This window comes from Paralichthys olivaceus, chromosome 20, assembly GCF_024713975.1.
Source record: "Paralichthys olivaceus isolate ysfri-2021 chromosome 20, ASM2471397v2, whole genome shotgun sequence".
In the NCBI taxonomy this organism is placed as follows: Eukaryota; Metazoa; Chordata; class Actinopteri; order Pleuronectiformes; family Paralichthyidae; genus Paralichthys; species Paralichthys olivaceus.
Genome location: NC_091112.1, coordinates 4,182,254 through 4,198,207, shown reverse-complemented (window position 1 = coordinate 4,198,207; position 15,954 = coordinate 4,182,254). Strand labels below are relative to the sequence as shown.

At 43.5% G+C, this 15,954-nt stretch overlaps 1 long non-coding RNA gene across 2 annotated transcripts; it reads right to left on the bottom strand.

Annotated features, from left to right (window-relative positions):
* Positions 1-229: 229 nt before the first annotated feature.
* On the bottom strand, positions 230-15,596 carry LOC138405908 (uncharacterized). Of its 2 annotated transcripts, none has more exons than XR_011239574.1 (2): positions 15,349-15,596; positions 230-1,758 (listed from the first exon to the last, which is right to left on the bottom strand). It is a non-coding gene; the product is annotated as an uncharacterized lncRNA (long non-coding RNA). The 2 variants fall into 2 exon arrangements; XR_011239573.1 differs by lacking the exon at positions 15,349-15,596 and adding an exon at positions 1,859-2,091.
* Positions 15,597-15,954: the final 358 nt, after the last annotated feature.

Below are 15,954 nucleotides of genomic sequence, written 5' to 3'. Positions count from 1 at the left end.
ACACTGCAGTATTTCAGCTGCTGCCTCTGCGGAGCAATGACGATGTGCCATGTTTGTTCTGATGTATCCTGCTCTATGCTCAGTCATTATGTAATCTAATCTCTTTCATAATGGCAGAAGGAGAGATTAAGTCTTTTTTTTCTTTTTTTTTAAGGGTTCTTGCCAACGCTGATCATCTCTGAGACAATCTACCTCAGGACCGGCAGCTGAAAATGAAACAAAACGAAGGTGGAGGAGGGAGAAGTGTTTTATTCAAGGTAAAGGAGGAGGAGGAGGCACAGACGTGCAGCAGTGATGATAAAGATAAAGGACATAAGTTTAAAGAGAAACACAATGAAGGAATCTTTTCAAATAAATGCAGCTCAGGGACGGAAATAAGAGGCTGGTGGGTGGAGTCATGTTTAATACCGTTTTCAAGGAAACCTGTAATCTTGAAACAGCAAATAAGCCTCTACTTTAAATAAAAACTCTAAATATCAGTGAATGTCCTGGTACCATGAATACAAAACTAATAAATAGGACCAAATCTAACAATCATTTTCTGATGATAACTGATTATTTTTTTAGAGTTACTTGTATAATGTAGTTTACAGTGATAAGACATCTGAGAGGCTGCAATCTGAGAATATTCTTTATACGTGTTTTAATATATTTGCTTGAAAAAGTACAAAAACAATCAATTTCCTCTTGATCGACTATTTAACTAATCATCTCAGCTTTACAATATTAGCTTTTCTGCAGAACGTTTTTTCTTTATTAATGTTTAAAATGTTCCTAATCTTTTTTTCCTTGCATCTTGCGCTCAGAGCTCCAACACTCAGGGTGTTGTCATAAAGTGTGTGTCAGTATCAACGCACGTCTGTTTCCCTTTGTGTGTCTGTGTGCGTTGTGCACACGTGTGAGAGAACAGTTTCCTCAGTTCCTGTGAAAGCTCTCTGCAGGTATCACTGCACCTACTTCAAATGCACAGTGATTCAACACTCCCATCTCTCTCTCATTACCACACACACATACAAACACTTACTCACAACTGTCAAGCTGCCTTCCTACTGAGCTTTCAACAATGAGAAACTCCACTGCAGCAAAAAAAAACCTGCAAAACCAGCATGTGATCCCGACCTGCTTCAGTTCTTTACCCAGCTTTGAAAATACAGTATTAATATATTTTACAAAATGCAATGTCCAACTGTTTACTGTAGAAATTAAGGAGAAAAAAAGCTACCGAACAAATTTTCATTAAGATTTGTAAAGATCCACTTTCTTGGCCATGGCCAGATAGAGGTATGTGTTCATGTGAGGAAAATATGTACATTAGTATCCCCAAAAGTCGATCCTAGTCACAATGATGTACACACGGTAAATATGGCATCACAGAAAACTCTACATGTGGAGAGCGCAGCCGAAAAACCCTGAGAAAGCGAAGACGACGTTATATCACTGCCACTGAAGCTGGATTGCTTCCGAACTCCCCTGGGAGAAGTCGCAGAGCTCAGCCTGTGTCCACCTGCTACTCTCTGCACTGCAGACATCTCGGGAGGAAGCTGAAGTAATGATCCCCCTGTCTGAATCAACCATAAAGTGGCGACCTCACTCCTCTGTGAGGAAGATGAAAAGCACAACCATCTTTCTGATTGCACCAATCCAGGCCAAACTACAGGAGCAGATAAAGGCAGCCTGAGATTAAAGTCAAGACTCTGACGACCAGTAAACTTCTTCTCCCACCTTCACTTCCACTCGGAGAACAGTCTTCACTGGAGGCTGATGATGACAGAAGCACAGGTGGTCAAGCTCTCTAACAAGATGACATGTCATTAGTAAGGTTTAATCATTTTCACGTCTTCGCCAAAACCTAACTCACTCAGTTTTTTCTTTGAAGGGTTGCAATTACGACCGGTAGAGCAGGTTTCCAATAGAACTGAGCAGCCCTGCAGCAGCCGCAGCTTTGTTTTCACGCTGACGCTGTCCGATCAATAAAGGCAAAAATGCCCAAAATGCATATTTTCCGCTCCTCTGTCTGAAACACTTGGTTTTAGCTCCTGTCTCTTTACGTCTGCTCTGATTGGCGAGCTGGACTAGTCCGTGAGTCTTCAACCGCTTCTACTGCGAGTAAGAAATGTCGACCTCCGCTCTCGCTTTGGCAGGCGCGTATATCGTGTGGGGTCACATGATGATGATGCAGAAGTATCGGACGGACCGACGAGGCGTTTCAGGAGCTTCAGTGTTATCGGTGGAGGAGAGGAGCTCCCTTCACTACAGACCTTTTAACATTCACAAAAACACTATATTACACTGGAGGAAAGAAAAACTGAAATATCACAAATGGTTGGACTACTACTAAGAAGTTCCAGTGACACATATTGTTTTAGTCTCCAATTCTGAAGCAACACATTTACAGACAGCTCACAACAGACTGTTTTAAAGCATTAAATGAACTGACTTTCTTCTATCTTCTGAAAAACATCCAGTACGTTTTTATAAATGTCACTGCAACAGTATGTGAGGGAGCCCATTTGAATTTTTCTCTCGCTTAACTGCATTGTGCTGATTTATGTTTACCGGGATTTTTTTTTTTCTCCTATGCAAGCGATATGAAAACATAGCAGAATTAAAATGGAGCCGTTTATGCTCCACTGAGTCACATCACATCATTCCACATTATGTTGCATTACACACAGAAACGAGGCAATATCAAATTACCGCAGCTTGAAATAAATCATTTATGAATTGGATCGTTGAACATATGTTGAGATGTACGATAGGAGTCTCAGAAGGAAACATACTCATCTGTAAAGTGCGAAAAGGCAGCAGCTCGTACGAGGGCTGCAGATCAAACAGTGACATAAAAACTCAGCATCATGTATAAATATATAAGAAGTACATCAGAGAATAAATAGAAAAGCTGTCTTGATAACATGTATAGCTTCCAATATCTAACAATTGCTGAAACGTTCTGTGCGTTAAAAGTGCAGAATCAAATGTGTCTGCTCTGACACAAACATAATTACCCATTGTTGATTAGCTTGGTCACTGAGCCCTATAATTGTGATTTTAAAGAGCAAATCATTAACTACCTCTACTTTGTTTTGTGGGTTAACAGATCGTATTCACATCTCAAACCTCCTCTTTGTTGGATTAGATAAAAACCAGAATCCAAACGAGTATTTGAGTTAATTGGCAGTTATAGACCTCCGCCAAAGCCCAATAGTCCCCTTACATTCAATCAAGCTGCACCACACACACACACACACACACACACACACACACACACACACACACACACACACACACACACACACACACTAATAAACATGCCTTTAAAACGCCTGATTCTTTTCATCGAGGTCCGTGAATTATGCTCCAAGAAATCCATGAAACCGTTAAAAAAAACAAAGCATCGAAGAAAATTCCACCTCAGAATTGTGAAACATTTGTCACGTTTTAACCAAAATGAAGACTTAAAAACCGTTTTTAACATTTTTGTCTATTCCATTCTGAAGTTTGAACTCCGGTGAAGCAGGAGGAAACTGTCACCGGCCTCCGTCTCCCAGCGCCTCTCATGAACAGTCACAATCAATTTGCAGCCGGGCCCTCAGCACCTCTGCTCGCTGTCAGTGTGATACAACAAGTACGGCAGCGGTGCTGGCAACCTGTCGCTTTTCTCTTTCTTCATCCCCCCTCTCGACTCCCCCCCCCCACACATCAACCCACATTCATAGGAAATTGCTCATTGCAGGGTTACCTGGTGAAGCCTGTGATTTGTGAGCCATTAGGCCCCCAGTCAGACAGAGAGACTGACACGAGGGCAAAGAAACTGAGAGACAAACACTACAGAGAATGCTGCTGCTGCTGCCTGTAGCTTCTTCAGACAGTCTCCGATGTTGTATATCTGTACGATGGAAAGATCATCTGAGATGCGGCGTTGCTCACAACAAGGCGACTTCACAGCCAGGTTTTTTTTAAAAAGGGCACTGCAGGGCGACAATAAAACACAGCCGGGGAAAAAGAAAGAGGGAGCCGTTCTGGGAAAGAGAGTGAACAAAATGAAAATCAACAGCGAGGCACTCGAAAGACAGGGACAAAAGAGCTTTCTCCCCCGCTGCCTGTCCCTCGGACGTGACTAATAAATCACCTTCACATCATCAATCACCAGGAATCAAGTGTGAAACTTGCACGATCGATCCAGGTGCCTTCACACCTGAGACAGAAACGCAGAGTAGATACAGAGACCATGCTCATTCATGTCGGTATACACACACAAACAAACACACACACACACACACACCACAGGTACCAGTTTAAAAAGCATATAACAGCCATTACTCATCTGAGGGTCTGAAATGAGAATCTGCTTCTCGTGTGACCCTCGTTCCTTTTCTCTGGAGAACACTTCACCCACTGTCTCCGTGGCAGAGATTTGGGAACACTGAACCGCAGAGAGAATGTCAATCAGGACAAAAATCAATAGAGCTCCACTGCCTTCCAAAAAAACTTCAATTAAACAAAACCATCTCTGATGCTTATCTTTGACTTTGAACAAAAACACACAGAATCCTTGTAACTGTTGTAGCGAGCCACAGCTGCAGAGGAGAGATCTGAAGTCTGGTGGTCTAGTCGTTATAAGACGTGCACTCTGTAACTGCAGTGACACCGGTTTGATTCCAGCTGGAGACTCTGGTTGCTTGTAAGTGTCGACCCAGTGGAGTCGCCCCCTGCAGGTCATTTGAGAGCGTACAGGTTCCGGATACTTACCAAATTTCCAAACGGGAAAATGGTGCGTTGCATAAATGCAATACAGAGATTTTCATCAAAGTATCTTGTAGGATTGAGAGATTTTCGGAACAACCCAACATTGGAATTTTATGTTAGCATGTCCTCCTGCGCGCACACACACACACACACACACACACACACACACACACACACACACACACACACACCAGGGTGACAAGAATAAACTAAACTATATATATCACAGATAAAACACATCGTCTCTGTGATGTGATCAAAATCTCTTTCCTCGGGACAATACATCCACGCTTCAAAACTTCCTTCAAAAAACAAATTGAACTTTCTGACCTCTCACCTCTTGTGTCTCTGAGGGAACCGACCGGCCCATTCTCTGTGAAATGAAGTTTCTCTTTGATCGCCATTCTCCCTGCGGCGCGAGCACAAGCGGAGGACAGCGCGGCGTTGAGCCGGCCTTCGAATGCCTCGCACCCAAATGAGGCAAAAGTGCCGAGAAACATGAGAGACTTTTATTTTTAACACAGCCTTCACTAATCTAATTACCTCAGCAGTTAGAACTGAGCTGGCATGAAAATGAACTCGCAGGAGGCGGCGTATAGGATTTGTGACATGGTGTTTGTCTTGTCCAGCCTGGAGACGAGAAAAAAAAAAAAAATGCTTCTGAGATTTTGACATTAAATTTCATCAGTTTTTCCGCCTGTGGCAAGTGTGTGTCCGGTGCCTGTGTCCATGTCAGTGTGTTTAAACGAGACTCTGCATGTGCACGCGTCTGCAAAATGTGTATGTGTTGCATCTTTTATCAGTGTCAGCTCCACAACAAAGTCACAATCTCCCATTAGGAGTCCGCTCTGAGAGAGATATTAGACGGGCTCCCGGGAAAAGATCGACACCTCCTCTGTGTTGTGAGTCGCACGTTTGGACGCTCGCCTGCGTGTTGGCAAAAGGTAGAGTCGCACGTACAGACGGAAAGATGAGAGGAAAGTGGCACGGCTTGTTTGGGTGCAGAGCGGCTGTCGATGAAACAGAAGAATAAATAGAGAGGGAGAAAAAGGGACGACCAGGAAGACGGATGTTTAGCTGGATGACATGTGCCCGTGAGAACGAGAGGAGACGATTCAAGCTTTTATCAATGTGTGTGTGTGTGTGTGTCCACCCATCATTCTATGCTAATCAGCAGCCATAATGTCCCATCAAGGGAAATACATGAATCAGATTTCATTTGTCTTTGTAGTGAGACAAGCTGAAACTCACAGACAGACAGACAGACAGACAGACAGACAGACAGACAGACAGACACACACACACACACACACACACACACACACCAGCTGGTTCACTGGACTTTACTTCGAGACAAATACAAGATCAGCTGGCATCACATCCACTGTAGGTTGAGCTATAACTGCCATTATAATAATAATAATAATGAGATGTAAATACATGTACGCACACAATTCTTTAATCTTTGTCTCATTGTATTTACCTTTTCATCTTGTATAGTGTGTAAACCTTGCTGCTGTAACACAAAGCACCACTCTGTTGTTGTGTCCGTGACTCACAAGCCTGTGTCCGACACTCACACACACACACACACACACGCATGCACTCACAAAATAGCCTGTTCACTGTCTTCAGTGGTAATTTTCAAGCTGTCAGTCCGAACACAGGAGAGAGAAGATTAATGGAGACAGAGAGAGTCTAGTTACACACATGACCACCAAAACATCTGCTCGCATCTGTGTTTACACGAGTGTGTAGCCACAGAATCTTCTCAACTGCAGCTGACCGGTCACATTTATTTGATAGATGTCTGAACGTGTTATGGAGTGTGTGTATGCAGGGGGGGGGGGGGTCTTGACTTTATTTTAAAAGTCAAGCTGACTTTTAAAATAAGGGATCAGCATAAAATCTTTTGAAGGAAATACATATTTCTTATTTCATACTGAATTCAAAGTAGTAATAAGGCTTCAAATCAATATCACAATTATTTCAAACTTTAAAACGAATAACGAAGGATGATTTAAAGTTTTAAGTCAGTTAGAGGTTATAAATGTTGGTTGGATACATTTTCGGTTAATTGCACAGCCCCGATTCAAAGGCATGTTTAAAATTACACTATTTGTACGAGATGTCTCAAAAGTATTGTCTTATTTTCACCAGTGACAAAACTTCTTGATCAATATTCTTTATTTATTTTATGTTCTTGGGGCTAAAGAATAGAACTATTGTTCAATACGTTGTTATCAGTACTTTTTGTATTGCTTGTAAATTCATGGGGGGGAAAAAAAAATGACTTTACAAAGATCCACATTAAAACTCGCAGGCTCTGGAACGCTCATAGATCTTTGGGAAAGTTATTTCTCGACATTTAAGCTGCTAATGATCCAACAGACATCCAGTAATTAAGGTAACAAATGCAACCTCATTGCTCTTTCAGAGGGAGACACATTAAAACCAACCATGAGTAAAGTTTGACACCGGCTGAGTAAAGTCAAATTCTACCCACATCCCGAACAATCTGTTTGGAGCTGGCATATCTCCAATCTCATTCTGAACATCGGCTGTTAGGTATTGTAAATGTTTGGGGCAATTTTTCATCAGCGCCGAGATGAATTCTGGTGTCCGGGCTGCGGGGGCAATCGAAGGATGTTAAACTCGGATTCTCTTTTAGTCTCGACCATCAAACATGTGCAGACAAAACAACAACAACAAAAGATTAGAGATGAAAACCTATATCCGAGCAATGAATCAGTGAGAAAACTCCCACCTGAAATTCCAGGGGAGCGAGAGTCGAGCACAACACTCTGGGCCTTGATGGTGCAGCACGCTCCGCCACATGTTGCAGCCCCTGCATGCAGCGGCTGTTTCATATTCAATGAGCCGGTTGTCAGCGGAGTATGACATGAGAAATAGAGGCACAGCGTAGAGGTTTCCGTCACCTCATTCACCGCTTCCTCCATCTATTAATTAAGTCAATTTCACCCTCCTTCTCTCTGCCTTTTCCCCCTCTCTTTTATTCTCATTCCTTCCATCTCTCTCTCTCTCTCTCTCAGCTTTTCTCTCATATACTCTCAATCTCTCTCGCCCACTCCCTGCCCTGTGTGACTCCCCGGCTGCAGTTGATTGATGATGAGAGAAATCTCCCAAGGACAGGCGCCTTGTTAAAGACAGGCCAGCGTGTTCTGTCGGTGGGAGCAAACGAATATGGAGGGGGCGAGCCGGGGGGATTACAAATAAAGGAGCACCCTGATATTCTCGTGCTCCACTTAATCTAGTTTTTCACACCTTATTTCCCCCTTATTTTTTTTCTTACGTTTCCCTGCTTACAACATCTCTCGTCCTGCTCTTCCATTTCTAATATTGTGTACTCCCTCTTTTTCATTGCTTTCCCCAGCTTCACTACTAGGCCCCTTTTTTTAGCCTCTACACCGAGGGAGCGCCCTATCACCACAGGGACTGCAGCATGGGGGCGATAGCTGTCAGGAGGAGGAGGCGGCTGGACGAGGAGGGCGATAGGAAGAGGGAAAAAAATGGAGGGGGTTCTACGGTGTCTGCCGAGCCCACTCCGAGGCCCCTCCAGGGGGGGCCGGGGTGTCTGACGAGGGCCATCCCAGAGAGAGACAAGCAGCGGTCTGATTAATGACAGGGAAGCCGTGGTATTCATCACTGCCCCACATCAGCCCGCGGAGAAACACTGTTTGTTGCCAAAGCTTTCCTGCCTCTGGATACAGGTTTTCTTTGCCTCCTAGTTTTCCAGCAATTAATTTAGAATAATGACTGATGAAGCAGGCAGTCAGAATACATTAAAGTGAATATTAGATAAATTAAGGATGAGAACAGGTTGATTCAGGAGGAATAGTTTGGTTTTGGCTGAGTACAAAGCAAAAGGGGGAGCTCGGGACGAGAGGATGAAAATATGAAGAGAGAGGAGCAAAGGGATGAAACGTGGATCAATTAGTTGGTCGAGCAACAGAAACCAATTTGTCTCATTTGATATCAAAATATTTTGTTCATCATGTTCATGTATGTTTTAATATCAGGGGGCAAAACAAACAGTTTTGAAATTCTATAAGCCAAATGATGATTTGAGAAAATAGTCTGCACCTTAATCAGTAACAAAAGACTAAAAATGAATACAGCAGCTGGAGCCTGAAATTAAAGCGATGGTGCATTGACAGGATTGCATTGCGAAGAATGGGAGAAAAAAAAAAGAAAAGAAATGAGACGCTGTTTCTGACAACACCGTCTTGAATTCTCCAAAAAAACATATATTTGGATTTGCAGGCCAAACACGTCGAAGAGAAAACTAGCCGAGCCCGACCGGAACACGGTTTGTGTCTGGACCCAAGACCGATGTTTCTCCAATTACATGCATGTGCAGCGTAAACAAAAAGTATAGATCGACCAGCCAACGTAACTTAACCCAAATACTATCTCAAGATTCTTGTCTTATTGTCGGGTCATGTCGGGCTGATTTCCAATATTGGTATCAGTGTTTGTGTTTGCCGACATGTAAACTTATTTTACAAAACCGCTGAAAATATGTACATTTATCTTGACATTGTACATTAAAAAAAAGTTTATTGGTGTTTTCTTTTTATTCATAGTGATTTATAATAAAGTTTATGATCAAACTGTACTAACATCAAGCCTCAAATACATTTCTTTATCATAAGCGTTTGATTACGACACCAACCAACACAACGTCAAATATATTGGCCCATACATCTACTTTGATGTCTCACACACACACACACTTCCCTTCCGCATCTCCTTCCTCATCGATCTCTGTCTTATGCTGCACTATATGTATATTGTTATATATGTAGATGAATGTGTGATGGATGAATGTATTTGATTGCGGGTTTTTTTAAGCAGACCCTGATGTACAAGGAAAATCTTATACAAACTCATGTGCACCAATAGACTTGTTGGTATTAGATGTGTTTACACTTTCTGGCCTTAAATCTTTTCAACTGAGCGTCTCTTCCTCTCTTTCCTTTTCCTCTTCCTATCTTGTCTCTACTTCCTCCTTCCTTTCCTTTCTTCCTCTCCCCTCCCCAGGCCCTCTGCAGACTCATACAACATTTACGACTGTCTGGAACACAGGCTTTCAGCAGGAAACTGAAGGGCATATATTCTGATGCTAACACCAGTAGTATTACTGTCCAACAGCTTATGTGGTGTCTGACTCAGAAAGTCTCTGATACAAGTCTTTTTTTTTTTATTCTCTGGTGGCAGCACCCTGCTTCAAACTTCTGCTGGAGAAAATGCAGCCTGGAGTTCGAGACAAACTTCCCCACAGGGACGACAACCACGTACAGTCGCTCTTACTTCTCATGTGAATGTAAATCAAAATCCTCCTCGGCCGCTGTGCAGCAGCAGCAGCAGCGATAAGCTTGTAAAATGTGGGACCTCTGAGACGACTACATCTCCACAGATAAATACACCTCACTTTTTTATTTGTTCTTTCCGGAGTTTTATGTGAAATGGAAAGTTGACTGTGCTCCGTGTGTGAAACTTTTACACTTATAGGATCTGTCCCGTGTAATCACAGCAGTCTCCTGTCCAGCACACACCAGCTTCACCCCTTTGCTCAAGGGCACCCTGCTGCCGGGGGTTGCTGAGTCATTTCAGATTGAGCTTCGCAACAGCAGCTTTCCTGTCACAAGTCATTTCGCTGGCCTCGTGTTTTTTTTTCCTGCTCCACTTGCATCTCTCTCAGTTGCTGCTGTCTGTCTCTGGCAGAGTTTCTGTGTCCTCGCTGCTCTGAGGTTTGTTAGCGAGGGTTTGTGTAAAGCAAATCACTTAAAAGCCTTTTTTAAGTTGAGTAGGACAGAGTTGAGCGTGATACTGAGAGTAAAATCTCGTCTAGAGTGTCGAGGGTATCGTAGACCTACTTACTGTTTTAAAACAATAGTGGCACAACACCATCCACACAGAACTCACTGGAGACGCTGCAGGGCTGCATCGCAACCTCGCCATCATCAACTGTGGAAATAAAATAGTTGTATGCTGGATTCTGAATTTAAATATTGTGTTTCCATGCGTCCACACAGGCAAAAGTTACTGGGTTTCTCTATTCGTCTGTCCTGCTCTCAAACACAACATTTGAGGGAATCCCTGCTATTTTGAGGTCAAGGTGGATGTGACTTTAAGTTTTGTGAACGTGATTCATTAAGATGGCCTGGAGGGAATTTCATTACATCCGGCACGAGCGTTCAGTTACGCTGAAGGATGACCCAAAGGTCAAAGGTAAAGGTCACCGTGACCTCACAAAAGACATTTTTAGACTCATGGAGGTGATTTCTCTGGAACGCCTTTGGGAAATTATCCAATTTATGAAGACGTTCACTTGGTCTCAAGGATGGACCGACCAGAACTTGGCCGTCAAAGGTCGACATCACTGTGACCTCACAACTCACATTTCTGGTAGCTCTTAACCACCATCACTCATAAAGGGAGATGGTGTAACGCAGACAGTATGGCAGCAGGCAGACTAAAACCAATTTTAGACATGACCTACAGGTAAAATCCAGAGTTCATCCAGAGTTTGCTTTATGACCAACGCATCGGGAGGTTCTCTTCACAGACACACAGATCCACTGCGGTGTTCACACGTCGACCTTTCCTGGATTTCCTACATATCCATCAAATGTCCTCAGAAAGTGCAGTCCATAGTGTCGGCAGCCCAAGATTTGATAGAATGAATATCTCTAATGACATGTATGATCTACTATAGCACTATGGAACCACAAAAACCACAAGCCGCCACTTCAGAGCTCGAGGCAGCCGTGTGAAGAGATAGAAGTAACTACAATGAGCGATTCTTACGACGGCCATTTTATTGGCCCTCACACTCTTTTTATGTGCGTCAGAGCCATAATAGCTCGCCACTGAAGTCCTGCGCGAGTTTAAAGAGATTCCACCACTTCATATTTCAGAGATTCTTTGATTTCACGCCTTTGCCCTGCACATTACCTTCAATCATCTGTGTTAATAATAAAATAGGGTGGTTTTCTTTTGTTGCTAATCTATCTTATTTGCTATTCAGCCACTTAAGGCCATTTCACTGGAGCTCATATTCGAACGCTGGGCCCAATGGACATTAATATTGAATGAAGTGGGATTATAATAATGCGAGCTCCCTCACTGGAGGCAGACCACGCTCGGTGCCTTTCTCTCAGGCTCTGTAGCAATATATCTATGGAGGAATATTAATGACTGTCAAGGCATTATGGTTATTATTATGATTCCACATTATGCAGCTTCCAGGGGCAATAGGCGGTGGGATGCTAAACAGGTACGAGCCACTTAAGATGATCGTGAGAAGGAGAAGAAAGCTTTTTAAAACCAGCCATTTTTCTTCTCTGCTCTTATTCTTCCTGCCTCAGTTTCTTTCTGTGACACATTAAAACATGTTTTTTCCGTTCCCGACCATTTATCCTGCTTCTTGTCACCATCTATTTTAACTTGCTGCTTTTTGGGGCTCTTTGGTAACTTTCTCCACCTCTGCCTGCCTCCCACTCGCTATCTAAATCTCTTTCTCTCCCCCACTCTCTCTCCCTCCCACCCACAGGCACAGTGGATCAGAGGGTTTTAGGTGATAAATACCCTGGACCAAGGGCTCACCAGCCACCGATTCCTGCCACTTTACTGTCTCACATTGTGGCCGAGGCCTCATTAAAAAGGCATTAGCCTCCTCTTGGTCCCATGATGGAGGCCATGTCTGGCTCAGTCACTGCCGCAGGGATCTATTTAAAAGTGGCGGACAGAACGAATAAGGAAGGGAGAGATAGGAAGACGCAGAGAGAGAGAGAGATGTCCGTGTAATGAAAGGCTGGAGAGAGGGAGAGCGAGAGGCATCAATGGAACACAGGTCCAGGAGTCCAAGGAGGCAAAGGAGGATGAGGACGGAGAGATAACTAGCTGGAGTGAAGTCCACTTATACTTGTCCCCCCCGTGAGTTCATGTGCTCTCACATTTTAATTGATACCAGCCAATTAAAGCCACTCAGGTTTCACCTTGAAGGGGGTCGGGAGAGGTGGAGTCAGGGGTCGGGAGCAGGACGAAGGGGGAGGGGAGCTGATGCTGTGGGATGAGGAGACGGAGAGGAGCGAGGTGAAGAGGGGAGGTGGAGAGTGCAGCACGAAAACACAAGAGTAAGCGCTTGCTGCACATCATTAGTAAATAAATAGTCTGGAGGTGAAGACAGGTGAAAGGAGAGCAGGAGGAAGGAGACGAGGAAGAGGAGGATGAGGAAGCGGCTGACAGGTAAGGAGACTATTGTTTGGATTTTGGATCTGAACGTATTTAATGTCTATTGACTACAGATCAAAAATAAACTGGCTATTTCTATTTTTCCAACAAACAACTCTGAACTTTTTTATGAGAAATGTTTTTTCTATCTGTGAATTTGTCCGACATCACGTGTGATGCTGTGGAGCTAATATTAGAAAAAGGGGGGGAGGGGTTGACCTTGGACAGGGTCACCAGTCTGTCACAGGGCTGGGCCGACACATACAGACTGACAACCTTTCACAAACGCACCTGAGTCCCTAATTCACTTTCTCTGCACGTCCTGAAACCCACAGGCTGGATTCAAACCCAGAAACTGGACAGAACAGTTGACACGACCACACGACCAACCAAACACCTTGAGGCAGATCCGAAAATCTGAAAAGGGGCAGCGACAAACAACCTACTTTGTCCTCGAGGTACAACTAGTGATTGTAAAATACGCCGTGCAACAGAAAGAGACAGAAATGGAGACAATGGACAGACAGGAATTGCATAAAGTTCTGAAAAATGGTCGGATAAAATCAAGAAAAGAATGACAGGCTCGCAAGTAGATAAATGTAGCAGCCTTCAGGTGGGCTGCAAGGGAGAGACTGACGGAGAGACAAGCTGTCTCCTTATTTACCAAAAGTGCAGATTCCAGAGCAACTGGCCTCTGCCCTCCTCATGGTGATGGAAGGATGAAGAATAAACAAGCTGATAGGTGTCACCTCCACCGCCCGTGTGTCTGTCCATCCGCTGACAAGCTGAGGAAGTGAGGTGGCGAGTGTGCAGGCAGCTGAATGGAAGAGGAAGGGGTCGGGCCGAGGGGGCAGGCAGGTGCAGGGGGATGTTAGAGCTAATAAGGAATTAAGCAGCTGCAGACGGAAGTTTGTTCAGACACCGGGCAGAGCTCAGACAGAGGAGGCAATCACTGCAGAGGGAGACGGAGCTTTTAGAGCCACTGCACCAAAATAAGCAAAAACATCCCAGACTCAGGTGCAGCCATGTTGCTTTCGAAGAAGTCAGCACACTGGTGATCGTGCAGCGGAGTCGCCATGTCGCGGTTCCAATCGCTCGAGTGATCACGAGTCAGTCTCAGTCTCGTTTTTATAGCATCAAATAACTAATTAAAACCAAACTTACAACATCATACAACATACATCAGTGTGATAAGAACTATAGGAGAAATGTATATCGTGTGCTTTTACTTTTTAGTTTGAACCCATCTGCCGACATGGAGGGGGAGAGGTTTAACCAATGCTGGAGCCAGCCACCAGGGGGCAATGAAGATGGTTTGGCTTCACTTTTGCGGAGCTGTCATGTCCACCATCTTTCTTTCCACTCAGATACATGAGGATACATTGAAAAGACAGAATCTTTCCTTCCTTTTTCCTCATTTCACTATGTATTGTGTTATTTTGTGTTTAGGTCACTTAATGGTCCTTTAAACACATTTACTCTGAATACAATCATAAAATAAAATCAGACAGTTTGTTGTTCTGTACCCACTCGCAGTAGAAACCCCTTGAGAAAACTATTTCTAACAAATTGCATCTGTTGTTTGCCGAGCCGCATTAACAGAAGCTCTGTCACTGTAAAGAAATGTAACTATAGCTATGAATCTTCACACTTAAGCTGCAAACTGTCGCACGACTCCCACAATCTGTCAGGTCCTGAGCAGGAACCTCAGCCACTCATCCTCCTTGCACTTTGTACATTGTGTCTCCGACTGACTCACACTTTCTCTCTGACTCATGCTCTCAGGTCTTTTTTTTGAAGATGAACGATTTTAAAGTTCTCTGTATTAATACATGATAGAAAGTACCATTCTATTGGGACGGACGGAGCCACCGGATGAAGAATCACAGGGGGAAATGTGCGGAAAAGTAAACTGTCTGAAAACCGTTAATTATAAATGTCAGCGGACCATTAAAAAGATATATCACATATGCATACTCTTATACAAACACATGGTACTGGAATAGAGAGAATACTTATACCAGTGATAGATTTAAAAAAGAGAACGCCAACACGTGCATCAAACATGAGTGTTTCTTATCTGCTCAGCAGAAAAACACCCTTCAAGGCTTGATGAAGACAAACTTCTCATTAGCAACACAACAAGAGGGAACTCACAGACTTCCCCACAGGCTCCACACACAGGAAACCTCAGGGAGATATGATGCAATGATGAAATCACCTCAACAGACAGAAACACAGCAGCGACACACTGTCCAGACACACACAGCACAGTGTGTCTGTCAAATACACAAAGCAATGGAAGGACAGCAGAGACAGACAGATAGAAAGAAGGTGCATTACCTCTCTCTTCCTCCTTCTTCTCCTCTTCATCCATGTCTTTAATTATCCCAGAATTCACCCCGTGTTGTTGACAGACTTCTTCTTCTTCGTCTCCTTCCTCTTCCTCTGAGGTCTTCTCCATGAAGAAGTGTTAAAGTTGACAAACGACTTCTCTAACTTTGTTTGAAGTTAAATCAGCTGCTCTGCTCTCCATGTTTTGAACCACACGTCCCCTCCGTCCTGACCACAGACTGGAGATAACGTCCTGACGTGTCGCCATTGTTGTTTCCGGCTCTCCCCTCCTAATTACCTCACCTGGCTGCACGTGCGTCTCCTCCAGTGACCAAACAGGCTGCAGTACATGCGCCTGCCGGTGTAATCCAGGGGGGCGCTGTTTCACTCCTTTCAGGACAATACATAAAAATTATTTACAGTTTATGATTAAAACTGAGGAAGAAGAAATAATAATAACAATAATAATAATAATTGTATTATTTGTATGGAAATTTTCTTTACAAAGTAATAAAGTTCTTCACAAAAATATTTTTAAAAAACGATACAATTACATAATAATTCATTAAAATAAGATAAAACAATATAAATTCACACATACATTCAAAATTCACA